Consider the following 16787-nt stretch of genomic DNA (forward strand, 5'->3'; position numbering starts at 1 on the left):
TGAAGTGTGTGCAACAAATCCCATGTTGAAAAGGTGATACCACCTTTCGAAGAAATGAATAGATGTAGAGAAGTAGCACATCATGCTGCAGCTATGGATATATAATGACTAAATTCTGAAGTTGTTAAATAAGGGTCTATTGCACTCAATTCTTTGTGGTCAGGACAAGGCTGTTAAGTAATGATGCTCACTTGCAACTTTAGCCATTCCTTTCTGATTGATATGGAATAGAATGTAATACAGGCCTGAACCTCCCTTGTCCAGAACTCCCTTATCCAGAACCACCCCTCGTCCAGAACTATTCCTGATCATCGAGTGATGCAAGCACAGAACTCCGACATGCACAAATTGAACAAATTGAAGTCCTTCCTCGCTGCCGACTCCCACAATCGCTGGCCTGAACCCACCGCCCCCTCATGATCTCTCTGCTGCACTCCCAGCCCCAAGCCAGCCAGCCCGATATTCCTTTGCTCATTACCTGTACTATACATTTAACGTGACCACCCCTCGTCTGGAAAAATCCCTTATCCAGAACAGGCCAGGTCCCGAGGGTTCCGGATAAGGGAGGTTTAACCTGTAATACAAAAGCAGAGGATGTTAAGGCCCTAAATAGAGATTTTAAAGATCCACAGTGAAATCCACAGATGCGACTCCTGGAAGTGGCACTACAGTTTTATGTTGTTATTTTATGATTACTTCTCACAACATCCAATTAAATTGTACATAATCATTTTGTAGTTTCTTATTAATTATCAATCATCAAACCTTATATAATAACAAGAACACATTACAATGAATAAGTTAAAGGACTGCACTGCTCCTTAAAAAGAAAGCACTCTTCCATATGCATTTTTTAAGTATTCTGATAACTCAGTATTTTGCTGCAGAAAAGAAAATAGAAATTTTGGGCCCAAATTTGCCCAGGAGTTGCTCCTTTTTTTGGAGCAACTTGATTTTTCTGGAGTATCTTAAAAATCCCCATTCGGCACATTTAATTTGCGCCAGTGTAAGTGAGTTAGTTAGGATTTTTTTTAGTTTAATTTTTTTTTCAAAAGGGGGCGTTACCAGCCACCTACGCCTGTTTTGGCCATTTAAGCCAGTTTGGACAGCTAATAGTTATTCCAAACTAACTTAGGCCAGTGTATGTGGCCGCACAGAAAACCCTTGTGGAGAGTTAAGAAATCAGCGCAGGTAGGTACTTAATGACTTGACTAAAGAATGTGAATAGGATCAACCAGCTATACATGACATAATATGACAAGCTTCACAAAGTTAATTTACTATACAACAGAAGCATTCATGTAAGCTTTAACTACAAAAATAAAAGTAGTAAAGAGCCAAAACATATTTACATAATTTTTTCAAAATATCTAAATAAAAATAGTTATCACTCCCCTCCCCCCACCATCAAATCTCACTCCCCGCCCCCCTCATCAAAACACTCTTCCCCCCCAGCCCCCGGATCAAAACTCTTCCCCTCCCCCCACATCAAAACTCCCCCCCCCATATCAAAACTCCCCCCCATCAAAACACTCTCCCCCCCCCGATCAAAACTCTTCCCCCCCATCAAAACTCTCCTCCTCCCCCCTTTTCAAAACTCCCCCCCCCGATCAAAACACTCCCCCACCCTCGATCAAAACACTCACCCCCGACCCCCCCATCAAAACTCTCCTCCTCCCCACCCCTTTTCAAAACTCCCCCCCGATCAAAACACTCCCCCCGGACCCCGCCATCAACACTCTCCTCCTCCACCCCCCTTTTCAAAACTCCCCCCCCCGATCAAAACACTCCCCCTCGACCCCCCCATCAAAACTCTCCTCCTCCCCCCCTTTTCAAAACTCCCCCCCCAATCAAAACACTTCCCCCCGACCCCCCCATCAACACTCTCCTCCTCCCCCCCCTTTTCAAAACTCCCCCCCGATCAAAACACTCCCCCTCGACCCCCCCATCAAAACTCTCCTCCTCCCCCCCCTTTTCAAAACTCCCACCCCCCCGATCAAAACACTCCCCCTCGACCCCCCCATCAAAACTCTCCTCCTCCCCCCCCTTTTCAAAACTCCCCCCCCCGATCAAAACACTCCCCCTCGACCCCCCCCATCAAAACTCTCCTCCTCCCCCCCCTTTTCAAAACTCCCCCCCCCCGATCAAAACACTCCCCCTCGACTCCCCCATCAAAACTCTCCTCCTCCCCCTCCCTTTTCAAAACTCACCCCCCTCCCGATCAAAACACTCCCCCCCCCCGATCAAAACACTCTCCCCCGACCCCCCATCAAAACTCTCCTCCTCCCCCCCTTTTCAAAACTCCCCCCCCCCGATCAAAACACTTCCCCCCCCGACCCCCCATCAAAACTCTCCTCCTCCCCCCTTTTCAAAACTCCCCCCCCCCGATCAAAACACTCCCCCACCCTCGATCAAAACACTCACCCCCGACCCCCCCCATCAAAACTCTCCTCCTCCCCACCCCTTTTCAAAACTCCCCCCCGATCAAAACACTCCCCCCGGACCCCGCCATCAACACTCTCCTCCTCCCCCCCCCTTTTCAAAACTCCCCCCCCCGATCAAAACACTCCCCCTCGACCCCCCCATCAAAACTCTCCTCCTCCCCCCCCTTTTCAAAACTCCCCCCCGATCAAAACACTCCCCCTCGACCCCCCCATCAAAACTCTCCTCCTCCCCCCCTTTTCAAAACTCCCCCCCCGATCAAAACACTTCCCCCCGAACCCCCCATCAACACTCTCCTCCTCCCCCCCCTTTTCAAAACTCCCCCCCGATCAAAACACTCCCCCTCGACCCCCCCATCAAAACTCTCCTCCTCCCCCCCTTTTCAAAACTCCCCCCCCAATCAAAACACTCCCCCTCGACCCCCCCATCAAAACTCTCCTCCTCCCCCCCTTTTCAAAACTCCCCCCCCCGATCAAAACACTCCCCCTCGACCCCCCCATCAAAACTCTCCTCCTCCCCCCCTTTTCAAAACTCCCCCCCCCGATCAAAACACTCCCCCTCGACCCCCCCATCAAAACTCTCCTCCTCCCCCTCCCTTTTCAAACCTCACCCCCCTCCCGATCAAAACACTCTCCCCCGACCCCCCCATCAAAACTCTCCTCCTCCCCCTCCCTTTTCAAAACTCACCCCCCCCCCCCGATCAAAACACTCTCCCCCGACCCCCCCATCAAAACTCTCCTCCTCCCCCCATTTTCAAAACTCCCCCCCACAATCAAAACACTCCCCCTCGACCCCCCCATCAAAACTCTCCTCCTCCCACCACACCAATGAAAACTCTCCTCGCTAAACAAAGCACAATAAATTTTAAAAAACTCAAGTCCTACCTCGGCCCGGGAGGCCACTCGGCCGGGGATAGGTGCGGAACTCTCTACGGTGTGCCGCAGCCTGGCGTGCGTCGTGACGCCACTTGGTCTGGGATAGGGGCGGGACATTGGGTCCCACGCTGCAGAGGAGCTACCTCCAGTGCGCATGCGTTGGGCTGCCGGCACTCTTCTGAGTGCAGGGCCCCAGCTCCACTCCCTAATTGAATTGCCACACCCCGTCAAGCCATGGGAGAGGCCATAGAGCGGCCAGAATGCGGGGACAACTTTTTGGCGCCGTTTCTATCCTAGGAAGTCGACGCACTTCGGGTGAGTGCGCCAAAAATCGGCAGGGGCCAAATTTGAGCCCTTTGTCCTTCCATAAAAAAATTCAAAGACTTTAATTAACACAGTGGATAATAATATAACTCTTATTCTTATAGAGCAGGTAATCATGTTGTAATGTCCAGTTGCTATTGCTTCATGTGCAAATATGGCAACCATTCTACGCCAGCAACATTCAGAAACAGTGAATGGTGTTGGTTGGGGGAAGAACATCAGCCAGGACACCATTTACACACTGCTTTTCGTCATGTAATGGAACTATAACACCCAGGTGAACAGGCAGCAGGACCTTGGTTTAACTTCTCAACCAAAGGACAGCACTTCTGATTATGCAGCATGCCCTCGGTACAGTTCTGATGTGTCAGCCTAGATTATAGGACCAATTTTAGACACTTTTGCTCTTGGCTCAGAGTTTTGCAAATTACTTCTTCCATGCTTAAGTCCTGTTTTGGGGCTTGAACCCAAAAGCTTCCGGTCCTGAGGCAAAAATGCCACTAACTGAGCCAAGCTAGAGTCAAGTTATTGTGCGTAGTACATCAGGTCAGCAGAGTGACTGGTGTACATTGAAATGGAACAAGTCATTAATGTCATGATCTTATTTTGAAGAGTCACTGCAACTTAGTAGAAGCTGTTGGATGTAACAGTGTTTCCTGTGGGTACTATTCTTTGTGGAGATCAGGCTTATTCTTTGGGTCAGAGAAAGGAGTTTGTGTTTTACTTTTTCATCCCCCAATGCATAATTCCCAGCACCACTATTTTGATATGGAAGGCACCACAGTTGAAAACTTTTAACCCAGGTGACATAATGCCAAATAAGGATCGATTGCCAAAATGATATAAAAAGTCAATCAACACATTCACTTCACGAATGTCACTAAGTGAGGAGTTTGGACCGCGAGCTATTCCTGGAAGCCAGCAAAGAGCCTGATGCAATCATCAGGGGACAGGTCTGCAACTTGATGACAGATCTCAGATGGGGAGGCATTGCATCCTCCTAAATACCCGCAAAGGAGCAATTGCTTCTCCTAGCCCCAAGGCAAAATTTATGCAAGGCAATAAAACTAAAAAGCAATTACTCATTTGTTTAATTGTGGTGTACAGGCTCAATCCCTAAGATCATTAAATCTGCGTAACAACAGATATAAGCACTCATTTTAGTAATAAAATCAAGAATGAAGTACCGGAGAGTTTCACTTTAGGTTGACTGGCTCTTCTCCCTGCAGTACCACTTATTTTGGAGGACCCAAAATATACAAAGATCCTGATGGAGGAGTGACTCCTCTGGGTCAAAAGTGCATCATGCCTCTGATGGAAGATGTTCTCATTACTCCGTTGCTATTTATCTAAGTCACAGCCAAACTACAGATCTAAGCATAGAGACACCAACCATTATTCACAGTTGAGTGGGGATGCCATCCACCAATCTGAATTCCCTTGTGGTTTGATAGACATGTGCCTGAGTTTCTTCATGGTCTATTAAACATGCATTGGAATGTCCCACTGCTCTCGTGTATCGCTCATTCAGCGTTCTATGGAATTCATGTGTCCTCACATTAGCTGTCCTTCTTCAGAAATCAGACTCAGATTTTAATTATAGTGAGATTTGTTTTTCCTTTAATGGAGAGGAAAATGCAAAGCCTGAATTAATAAAATGCTTACCTCTAGTTATAAAATAATACTCAAAGAACATGGGGTGGAAATTCGGTCGCGCCTCTGTTGCGGTGTTAATCCAGGTGGAGCAGTAATTTTTGCGCCGGGAAATGGTTTCCGTCTCCAGCCGCATAACTCACCAGCTGGGCCCTGAGTGTGGGGCAGAGCGCTAAGGATGGTGTCCCACACCATGTTAAGGGGCCAGGCTGGCTGAGCAACTGAAAATCCCAAGCCGGCCTCGGAGTGCCCTAAGAGAGACTGCCGTAGAAAAAAAATCTGAAATAACCCACCAAAAATATTCCCAATACATGACTGATGCTGCATTAATATCAATCACAAAAATTCAAAAATGGAAAATGATTACACTTACCTCAGGTACACATTCCTTCCCTCACTGTGGCCGGTACAGCTGCAATCGGCAGCTTTGACATGCGGTCCCACTAGGGCGCGCTACAGGGCGCTACGGATCGGGCGTGAAACAAATATCGAGTCGGTGTCGCAACCAGAGGTGTTGCACACTCCCGGATGGTACTGCTCCGTGCCCCCAAAAACCCAGCATTGAATGTCCCGGCGGGGTGCTGGAAGCTGGACACCTGTCTGGAAATGCTCTCCACTGCCATTACCGCCCCTCTAGGACAAAAGCAAAGGTAACAACAAACCAAAAATCCAGCCCCATATCTTGCACTACCTGGAGAGAATGAATAGCAGAAGGAGTGGGATTCATGCCTTTGAAATAATTCTCAGCCTATATAATGGGGAGATTTTTCAACTTTAACTGTGATTGACCAAATGCAAATAAAAAATATACAAAGACAAATTGATAAAGCCCTCAGAAGGTTTAGAATTTTTCCCCTCAGTGGATAGGCTGAATACTTCGATCAAAATCAGTTAAAGCTACATCGCTAAACTCGATTAAAAAATAGTCCGGGAATTTCGTCGGAGCTGCTGAAATTTCAGCCGACAGTGTCATATTGGCTGCATTCGTACTGCCACTTGTGTGTTGATGTAAAAAGGTTTGGGGTGCACAGCAGTACTAAAGTGATAAACTCAGGAGAGTGCTGAGCACTGTAACCCTGAGGCCTCCTTTGCTTGAGTTCTTAAAGGGTATTAAACGATCTTCTTGGTTGATAGCCTTTGTGAATCTGGAGGCTTAGACTAGGATTGCTGTCAATTGTGCAAGATCCACACTTTGGGAACTGGTGAATCAAGCACTCCTCTGATAATAGAAAACACAGCTTTTATCCAGCCTAAAAGGGGGTGTGATGAAAACTATCTTCACCGTCTCACTGAAGATTTAACCTTGGTACTTTGCATTTACTCAACAAGAAAGAAAGAAATCCTTTGATCTATTTATTTTCATTTTATTTAACATTGTTAGATACTCCAGTATACACATGTACGCTCTTTTAATAAGGCTCTTTCATAGCTGGAACTGTTAATGGAGGACATAAAACCATCAGACAGAGATGTCAATTTGCTTAATACATTTTGATCAATGACAGTAAATTAGTAACACTGTTCAGATTATCTGCTGTTACTTATTGTCACTGTGTTACACTAGAGTTAAAAGTGGAGCCCACAGGCTCTGTAGTGATCAAAATCTCTAACAAGGCCCTGTATTTCTTTTACTGTTAAATGGTTTCAGTTGGTTCATTGTACAATAATTGTGTAAGAGTCTACAGTCAATTTACAGGAGTTGCAAGCATAATTAAGCTTTATTGCTACAAGGCCATTCTGTGGAGGCATATAATGTTCACGTATTATTTTAGATTGTTATTATTTTTAGTTACAGAGTAGAACCATTACTATACAATGTGAAAGAATTATTATACTTAAACTTCACATATTTGGCAGTCATGATTCATAAACAAAGTATTTTCTGTTAAACTTTCCTTTTTTATTAATCAGCGCCATTCCATGCATGACAAAATAAAATGTTATTATTATTATCAGCACTTGTCTTCTCCTCTCCCCACCATAGCGAGCCATGCTTTCAGCTGCCAAGGGCCCACTTTCAGGAATTCCCTCCCTAAACTCCTCTACCCCTTCACCTCCTTTTCCTCCTAAGACCCACTCCGAGGGGGTAAAATTGTCCCTTTTTCAGAGGCCTGTTAGGGCAACACTTTGCACCCAAGGGGTGCTACCGGCTCTCAGGAAATTGTCCGGGATTTGCGGAGGCGCTGCCATGGCAGTGCCATGTCCGACGGTGACGCCCTTGGCTGCTGCACAACCGGCGATGATGTCATGCCGGTCACTCAGCGGTGTGCACTGACCGCTTTCCGCCCGAGGGGGATATTGCCCGCGGCCCACAAGGTGGGGGCGAGCGGGTGTCAACGCAAGCTTCACGGATCGTGGAGTCCAGAGTAGAGAACATCTGCTTGCAGAGTGGGTGTTAAAGAGGAGGTCGCCAGCACCCCGTGCTGCCATCTTTAAACTTTTGCCAACTCTCTACTCTGCTCCCACAATAGCTCCCTAGCGTGGACTGGGTCGCCATCGTGCAGCCCAGCACTTTGTTTCAGGTGCCGGGCTGCAGGCCTCAGTACCATGCTGCCCTGGTGGTCAAGTGGAGGCCATCAGAGGCCTTGCAAAGTGTGCAGCAGGCCTCCCCTTTAAGCGAAGGGGTGGGGCATTGAAGCGGGTCAGCTCTACGCGGAGCTGCACTGCACTACTCGCCCAGTTAGTGCCCCTGGACCCGCCCCTAAAGGATGTTGAGTGCACGAGATTGCACTCCACGTCCTTTGAGAGACGGTAAGCCCAATTCAGCGGCTGGGACGGGACTTCTGCACTGGGCGATTAAAGGTCCTGGCCCCATCAGTTTACTGCCCCCAATCGGGGTGGAGGACAATTTAGCCTCTCTAATATCTTTGTCTTTGGCTCAGTAATAATTTTCTTTTAAAGATCACATGGATGAACTTCAACAATTGTACATCACTGTCTGGAGTAAAAATAAAAAGGGGAAGGTGGCTCAACCGTGGCTAACAAGGGAAATTAAGGATAGTGTTAAATCCAAGGAAGAGGCATATGAATTGGACAGAAAAAGCAGCAAACCTGAGAACTGGGAGAAATTTAGAATTAAAAAGAGGAGGACAAAGGGTTTAATTAGGAGGGGGAAAATAGAGTACGAGAGGAAGCTTGCCGGGAACATAAAAACTGACTGCAAAAGCTTCCATAGATATGTGAAGAGAAAAAGATTAGTGAAGACAAACGTAGGTCCCTTGCAGTCGGATTCAGGTGAATTTATAATGGGGAACAAAGAAATGGCAGACCAATTGAGCAAATACTTCGGTTCTGTCTTCACGAAGGAAGACACAAATAACCTTCCAGAAGTACTAGGGGACCAAGGGTCTAGTGAGAAGGAGGATCTAAAGGATAGCCTTATTAGGCGGGAAATTGTATTAGAGAAATTGATGGGATAAATCCCCGGGGCCTGACAGTCTGCATCCCAGAGTACTTAAGGAAGTGGCCTTAGAAATAGTGGATGCAATGGTGATCATTTTCCCACAGTCTATCGAATCTGGATGAGTTCCTAAGGACTGGAGGGTAGCTAATGTAACACCATTTTTTTAAAATGGAGGGAGAGAGAAAAAACAGGTATGGACAGTAGTGGGGAAAATGTTGGAATCAATTATTAAGGATGAAATAGCAACGCATTTGGAAAGCAGTGACACGATCAGTCCAAGTCAGCATGGATTTATGAAAGGGAAATCATGCTTGACAAATCTTCTGGAATTTTTTGAGGATGTAACGAGTAGAGTGGACAAGGGAAAACCGGTGGATGTGGTGTATTTGAACTTTCAAAAGGCTTTTGACAAGGTCCCACACAAGAGATTGGTGTGCAAAATTAAAGTGCATGGTATTGGGGGTAATATACTGATGTGGATAGAGAACTGGTTGGCAGACAGGAAGCAGAGAGTCGGGATAAACGGGTCCTTTTCAGAATGGCAGACAGTAACTAGTGTGCAGGCAGGGCTCAGTGCTGGGGCCCCAGCTCTTTACAATATACATTAATGATTTAGATGAAGGAATTGAGTGTAATATCTCCAAGTTTGCAGATGACACTAAACTGGGTGGCGGTGTGAGCTGTGAGGAGGACGCTAAGAGGCTGCAGGGTGACTTGGACAGGTTAGGTGAGTGGGCAAATGCATGACAGATGCAGTATAATGTGGATAAATGTGACGTTATCCACTTTGGGGGCAAAAACGGAAAGGCGGAATATTATCTGAATGGCGGCAGATTAGGAAAAGGGGAGATGCAACAAGACCTGGGTGTTATGGTTCATCAGTCATTGAAAGTTGGCAAGCAGGTACAGCAGGCAGTGAAGAAGGCAAATGGTATGTTGGCCTTCATAGCTAGAGGTTTTGAGTATAGGAGCAGGGAGGTCTTACTGCAGTTGTACAGGGCCTTGGTGAGGCCTCACCTAGAATATTGTGTTCAGTTTTGGTCTCCTAATCTGAGGAAGGACGTTCTTGCTATTGAGGGAGTGCAGTGAAGGTTCACCAGACTGATTCCCGGGATGGTTGGACTGACATATGAGGAGAGACTGGATCAACTGGGCCTTTATATACTGGAGTTTAGAAGGACGAGAGGGGATCTCATAGAAACTTATAAGATTCTGACAGGACTGGACATGTTAGATGTGGGAAGAATGTTCCCGATGTTGGGGAAGTCCAGAACCAGGAGACATAGACTTAGGATAAGGGGTAGGCCATTTAGGACCGAGATGAGGAGAAACTTCTTCACTCAGAGTTGTTAACCTGTGGAATTCCCTGCCACAGAGAGTTGTTGATGCCCGTTTATTGGATATATTCAAGAGGGAGTTAGATATGGCCCTTACGGCTAAATGGATCAAGGGGTATGGAGAGAAAGTGGGAAAGGGGTACTGAGGTGAATGATCAGCCATGATCTAATTGAATGGTGGTGCAGGCTCGAAGGGCCGAATGGCCTAATCCTGCTCCTATTTTCTATGTTTCTATGTTCCTTGATTATGCCTCTGCTTAGCACTTCAGTACATTTTTCTATGCTAAATGCATTATATAAATGCAAGGCTAGAAATTCATTATAGCCCAGAAATGGGTTGTATCATTAGAAAAGTTGGAGATTTAGCGCCAGGTGCTAATGCTTTAGACTACATGCAGAATTTTGCTCATTGCTCAAAGGAATGATTGCAGCCCTAATTCACGTCCCAAGCTCATTGACGGTACACTTAAATGGTGGACCATTATCAGGTGCACTCTAATCGCAGCCACAAGCTTTTCCCAGTACTTAAAGGGAAGGTTCATTGATACTGCAGCACCTCAATCTCAGCATTGCTGGCTGTGTTGGAGCTGTATTATTATTATTATTATATGACGACGACGACGACGACGACGACGACGACGACGACGACGACGACGACGACGACGACGACGACGACGACAACGAACTACGGTGGCCAGTGAGTGTTGCACACGCACTGATGTCACGATATACCTGGCGTTGAAGTCCCTGGCGGTACCGTGCTGATTTGCCGTGCGTTGCTGGATTTGCCTCGCCCCAGTGTTAATGCATCAGCACCCCATTACTGCCATCTGCTGGCGCTAACAGGAAGTGCTAGGTGTTGCTTATGATTGGTAAGGAAAATAGTTTGCTGACTATGTCAGTACAAGGTTTGCAGTGTGATTTTAAACATGTATTTATTTCATGGTTTTCCTACGCTCCCTTTCCCTTCAATAACATACCTGGGAGCAACTATATTGTAGTTATGTGGTGCAACAGGATTTAAAATCTGCAGAAAGTACACCACTGTCAAACATCATGTTTCCAACAGTTACACCATTTCATGCACAAAATGTGAATTGTATGGAAACATCATGGATGGAAACAGCTGTCTCAGCTCACAAATCAGCCATGATAAAGAGAAAGGTGAAGGCAGTCATTCACAATATCCAGGTAAGGAGTCATTCTACCTCTTTACTTCATTTAAATTTCATCCACAAATTGTAGGTCGGAGCTCATGCCATACCAGAGATTGTTGTTTGATTGATGACATAAGTTACATTTTAGTCCAGGCAAAACACAGCATCTTCATCTACAGGGCATAATTTTAGATAAGGGAAGTTTCTCACACCCTTAATATTCCAAGCATATAATCCAACATGCCAATAAAATATAATCTAATTGAACTTGTGCCTGCAACCCAGTTATGTCTTATCTGGCATCACAAGGATCATTCTATGAATTTGCACCCCCAGTGCATTACTTTTCTCGCCGAGAGCATCTATTCGGAATTGGGGCATTGTGGTCAGCATGCCTTGTGTGATTTGACATGCATTATAATCCTATAGGACCTGCTGACCACCATGCTGAATTCACCACGTCCGGTCCTGGGGGGGAAAGCACCAGGCCCAGAGTGCAAATTGGTTAACTATGCTGTTCAGAAGACTGGTCGAGGGGACCTTTGAGACCAGCTTTGAGATTTCCCTCAAACGTTTTTAACTCTCTCCAAAACCTAATTATTTTCAGGACTAGAATGCCTTTCACACTCTGAACAGTGACCTGGAAAAATACTTTTATCTGGTAGGAATTACTTCTAGGGGTAGATCTTGATTTTGTGTGATAGTATAAAACAAGTACAGCGGATTGGCAGCCTGTTTTACAACTCTCCCGATTTCCATTTCCATAGAAATTTAAAGCACTTTAAACTGGCGAGCAGCATGCACATGGTGAGACAACGGTTTTACACGCACTGGCGGCGAGAAGGACAAAGCGTTCCAGACTTCATGGCAGACCTCTGGCGAGCCTATGTAAGTTCCCAGATGCATGCAGAGCGGAGATGCTGCGAGACTTTTTTATTGAGGGCATCGGGCACGCTGGGGTTTTCAGGAAACTGATTGAGACCAAAGAATTGACGCTGAAAATGGCGGCTTTGATGGCCCAGACATTTATCTCAGGAGAGGAAGAGACCAGAATGATGTTTGACAAAAATCTTGGCTTAAATGAGGCAAATGGACAGGGAGTCAACATTGTTAACGCAGGCAGGGGCAATCGGACATGGCCGAGCATGTAGACGAACCCAAACGGGGAATTCAACAGAGACAATGGCTAGCTGAACGGACGATTCATGCCATTGCAAGGGAAAATGAGGCCATCAACACCTGTTAATGGTGCACTTAAGGACTGTTACAGAGACAGTCAGAGACGACCGACTAGTAATGGACCTTTTGTTTCCAACAACAGCTCATGTTGGAGGTAAACACACAGCCAGAGCTTGCAGGTATTGGCAATATACCTGCAGAAACTGCAACGTCCGTGGTCACTTGGGGTGTATGTGCAGGAAGCCTGCAGCCAGGTTGATGTACAAGGAGGACGGGCCCGATGTAAGCCCTACAAGGTCAAATGAACACTGGGGGAAATCGCTGGAAGCTGAAGTTCAGCGAGTTCATGTGGAGCATATACACAGTTCATACATCAGGACGCCACCGATAATGATGAAAGTGCTCCTCAATGGCATCCCAGTATCAATGGAGCTAGACGTGGGGGCCAGCCAGTCCCTGATGAGTATCAAACAGTTCGACTAGTTGTGGGCGTCCAAGGCCAAGAGGCCAAAATCATTGCCGATTGACCCATAGCTACGGACATATATTAAAGGAGATCATTCCGGTGCTCGGCAGCGCCACGGTAGTTGTGACCCACAAAGATTCGGCGAACAGATTGCCACTCTGGATTGTCCCGGGGGACAGTCCCGCACTACTGGGGAGGAGTTGGCTTGGTGTCATGAACTGGAAATGGGGCGATGTCAATGCAATTTCCTCTGGTGGAGCGAGTATCATTCTCACAGGTCGCAAATTTGACTCACTATTTCAACCCGGCTTTGGCACTTTCATGGGGACCAAGGTAGTGATTCAGATAAACCCGGACACCAGGCCAGTACACCACAAGGCCAGAGCGGTGCCGTACGTGATGCGGGAAAAGATAGAAGGCGAATTGGACCGCCTGCTGAGGGAAGGCATCATCTCGCCAGATGAATTCAGTGACTAGGCGAGCCCAATATTGCCGGTGCTCAAGGTGGATGGGTTGGTCAGGATATGTGGTGATTACAAGGCCACCATCAATCGGGTGTCACTCCAAGACCAGTACCCGCTACCGAGAGTGGAGGACCTCTTTGTGACGCTATCCGGTGGCAAACCTTTTTCAAAATTGGACCTGACCTCAGCTTACATGACCCAGGAGCTGACGAGTGAGTCGAAGAAGCTGACCACCATCACGAAACACAAGGGGTGTTTGAGTACAACAGATGTCCGTTTGGGATTCGCTCGGCCGCCGCGATCTTTCAACGAAATATGGAAAGCCTCCAAGTCGATTCCAAGGACGGTGGTTTTTCAAGACGACACCCTCATCATGGGTTGCAATACTGAAAAACAACTCCACAACCTGGAGGAGGTGCTACGCCGACTGGACCGGGTAGGGCTGCGACTGAAAAAGGTGAAGTGTGTCTTCATCGATCCAGAGCTAGAATTCCTGGGGATGAGGGTAGCAGCAAATGGGATCAGACCTACTGCGTCCAAAACGGAAGCGATCCAGAGAGCACCCAGACCCTGTAATACGACGGAGTTGCGTTCGTTCCTGGGACTCCTGAACTATTTTAATAACTTTCTTCCCAAATTGAACACGCTGTTAGAGCCGCTACACGTGCTCCTATGCAAAGGTCATGATTGGTTCTGGGGGGACAACCAGGAAAGGGCTTTTTATGGAGCACGCAATTTGTTACGCTCCAATAATCTTAACGCTATATGACCCATGTAAGAAACTTGTCTTAAGGTGTGATGCACCGTCCTCTGGGGTCGGATGTGTGTTGCAGCATGTTAATGCCAAGGGTCAGTTACAGCCGCTAGCTTATGCCGCCAGAAGTCTGTCCCAAGCAGAAAGGGGCTACGGGATGGTAGAAAAGGAAGCGCTTGCATGTGTATATGCAGTAAAAAAAAATGCACCAGTGCCTGGTTGGCAGGAAATCTGAGCTTGAGACAGATCACAAACCCCTAACATTCCTTTTGGCCAACAACAAGGCCATAAATGCAAATGCATCGGCCCGCATACAGAGGTGGGCACTCACATTAGCTGCCTATGACTATACAATTCGGCACAGACCGGGCACCGAAAACTACGCCGATGCATTCGGCAGGCTCCCACTAGCCACCACCAAGGGAGTAACCGAGCATGCTGCTGAGATGGTCATGGCTATTGAAACTTTCGAAAGCGAAGGCTCACCCGTGACAGCCCATCAGATTAAAGTCTGGACAAATAGAGACCCGCTACTGTCTTTAGTCAAGAAATGTGTCCTGAATGGGTACAGGTCATGCCCTGAGGCATTTGAACCATTTCACAGGCGCAAGGATGAACTCTCAATTCAGGCCGATTGCCTACTATGGGGAAACCGAGTAGTCATGCTCCAGATGGACAGAGAGGTGTTCATCAGAGAACTCCACAATGAGCACCCGGGCATTGTCATGATGAAGGCAATTGCCAGGTCACACGTTTGGTGGCCAGGGATAGATGCAGACCTGGAACTTTGTGTTCGCAGGTGCAGCATGTGTGCTCAGCTGGGCAATGCATCCAGGGAAGCCCCCCTTAGCCCCTGGCCCGCCAAGCCATGGTCATGCATCCATGTGGACTACGCAGATCCTTTCATGGGAGAAATGTTTTTGGTTGTCGTAGACGCCTACTCCAAATGGAGTGTGACATTCTCAATTCAAACACATCCTCTGCCACGGTAGAAAGTCTATGGGCAATGTTCGCCGCCCATGGTCTACTGGACGTCTTGGTCAGCGACAATGGCCCGTGCTTTACAAGCATTGAATTCCAGGACTTCATGGCAGGAAATGGTATCAACCATGTCAGAACAGCACTGTTCAAGCCAGCCTCAAATGGCCAGGTGGAACGGGCAGTGCAGATAATCAAACAGGAGATGCTCAGAATCCAAGGGCTTTCCCTACAAAGCCGTTTATCACGTCTTTTTGTCCTCAACTTTGCTGCAGGGCCTAAATGGCTCGCAGGCACTGTGATTGCCAAAGAGGAGAATAGGATTCTGGTAGTTAAACTTACCAATGGACAAATCTGTCGCAAACACGTGGATCAAACAAAACGGAGGTTCAGCAACCCCATAGAAGAAGCAGAGGAAGAACACGATGTAGAGTTCACTCCACCACAGGTGACCGAATACCGGAACCAAGTGGAGGAGAGCCCAGTCACTGTGGGCAGTCCGGACAGGCCTGAGGCACCGCAAACAGCAGACACTCAGGCCAGCGCCCAACAAGCACAGCCCAACTCGGGCGCTCTACAAGGGAGCGTAAACCACCAGAGAGACTTAACCTGTGATCCCAATAAGACTTTGGGGGGGAGGTGATGTGATGTATTCAACTGTCATTGTAACCCTTGTATAAACTGACCTAAGTTGTACACCGTGAGAACACTGACCACTAGGTGGTGAACTTGTGGGAGACACTCCTAACCTGGACTTTCAGGTATAAAAGGGGAAGCTCCATCCACCTTCAGCACTTCAGTGCTGGCTAATAAAGGTTACTGGTCACAGAGTGACCTTCTCTCAAGTATGGGCCTCGTGTGCATTTGTACTGTATAGTAAGGGCATATCATACCCATTCAGACGCAGGGATGGTTCCCTGATGCAAACAAATTTCTAGGCTAGAAAGTTTTCATAACTTTAGCTTCTGAGCAGGGGATAATATAAAAGATGATAGAGAGTGTCACAGATGATTGGCAGAACCAAAGGTGACATGCAAAAACTTTTTTACACCGTTGGGATCGGAAATGTACTGTCTAAAAGGGTGTTGGAGGCAGATTTAATCTTGGCTTTGAAAAGAGAATTTTTTAATATATAATGACATTAGTGAACCAGATGGGTTTTTATGACAATTCGGTAGTTACATGGTCACTATTACTAGCACTTGCTTTTTATTCCCCTAAATTTAAATTCCCCAGCTGCCATGGTGGGATTTGAACTCTTGTCTCCAGATCATTAGACCAGGCCTCTGGATTACAGTCTAGTAAAATTACCACTACGTTACCGTTCCTGTATTACATGCATTATTTATTTATTTATACTTCTCCATCAAAACTAGTGTGTTTATCTGGGAAGAGGCATTAGATTGGCTCAGGAAACTATTCTTCAGTTCATGGACACAGAATCAAATCTAGCAAAGACATGTATGTTAAAGGTCCCTCTCTTTGATTGTTTATAGAAACATAGAAAATAGGTGCAGGAGTAGGCCATGGCTGATCATTCATCTCAGTACCCCTTTCCTGCTTTCTCTCCATATCCTTTTAGCTGTAAGGGCCATATCTAACTCCCTCTTGAATATTTCCAATGAACTGGCATCAACAACTCTCTGTGGCAGGGAACTCCACAGGTTAACAACTCTGAGTGAAGAAGTTTCTCCTCATCTCAGTCCTAAATGGCTTATCCCTTTTCCTAAGACGGTGTCCCCTGGTTCTGGACTT

The 16787-nt window shown here is 46.9% G+C and overlaps 1 long non-coding RNA gene across 2 annotated transcripts in view; it reads left to right on the plus strand.

The window, feature by feature from the left end:
• Positions 1–3455: 3455 nt before the first annotated feature.
• The window catches only part of LOC139266915 (uncharacterized), a 65860-nt gene continuing 52528 nt past the window's right edge, over positions 3456–16787 (plus strand). Inside the window, exons 1-2 of one of the 2 annotated variants that reach the window (XR_011593803.1) lie at positions 3456–3632; positions 11104–11225. This is a non-coding gene — a long non-coding RNA (uncharacterized lncRNA). The remainder of the gene's footprint in view (positions 3633–11103; positions 11226–16787) is intronic. The other variant, XR_011593802.1, reaches the window with a different exon arrangement.

The sequence above is a fragment of the Pristiophorus japonicus genome, chromosome 7 (genome assembly GCF_044704955.1).
Source record: "Pristiophorus japonicus isolate sPriJap1 chromosome 7, sPriJap1.hap1, whole genome shotgun sequence".
Lineage (NCBI taxonomy): Eukaryota > Metazoa > Chordata > Chondrichthyes > Pristiophoridae > Pristiophorus > Pristiophorus japonicus.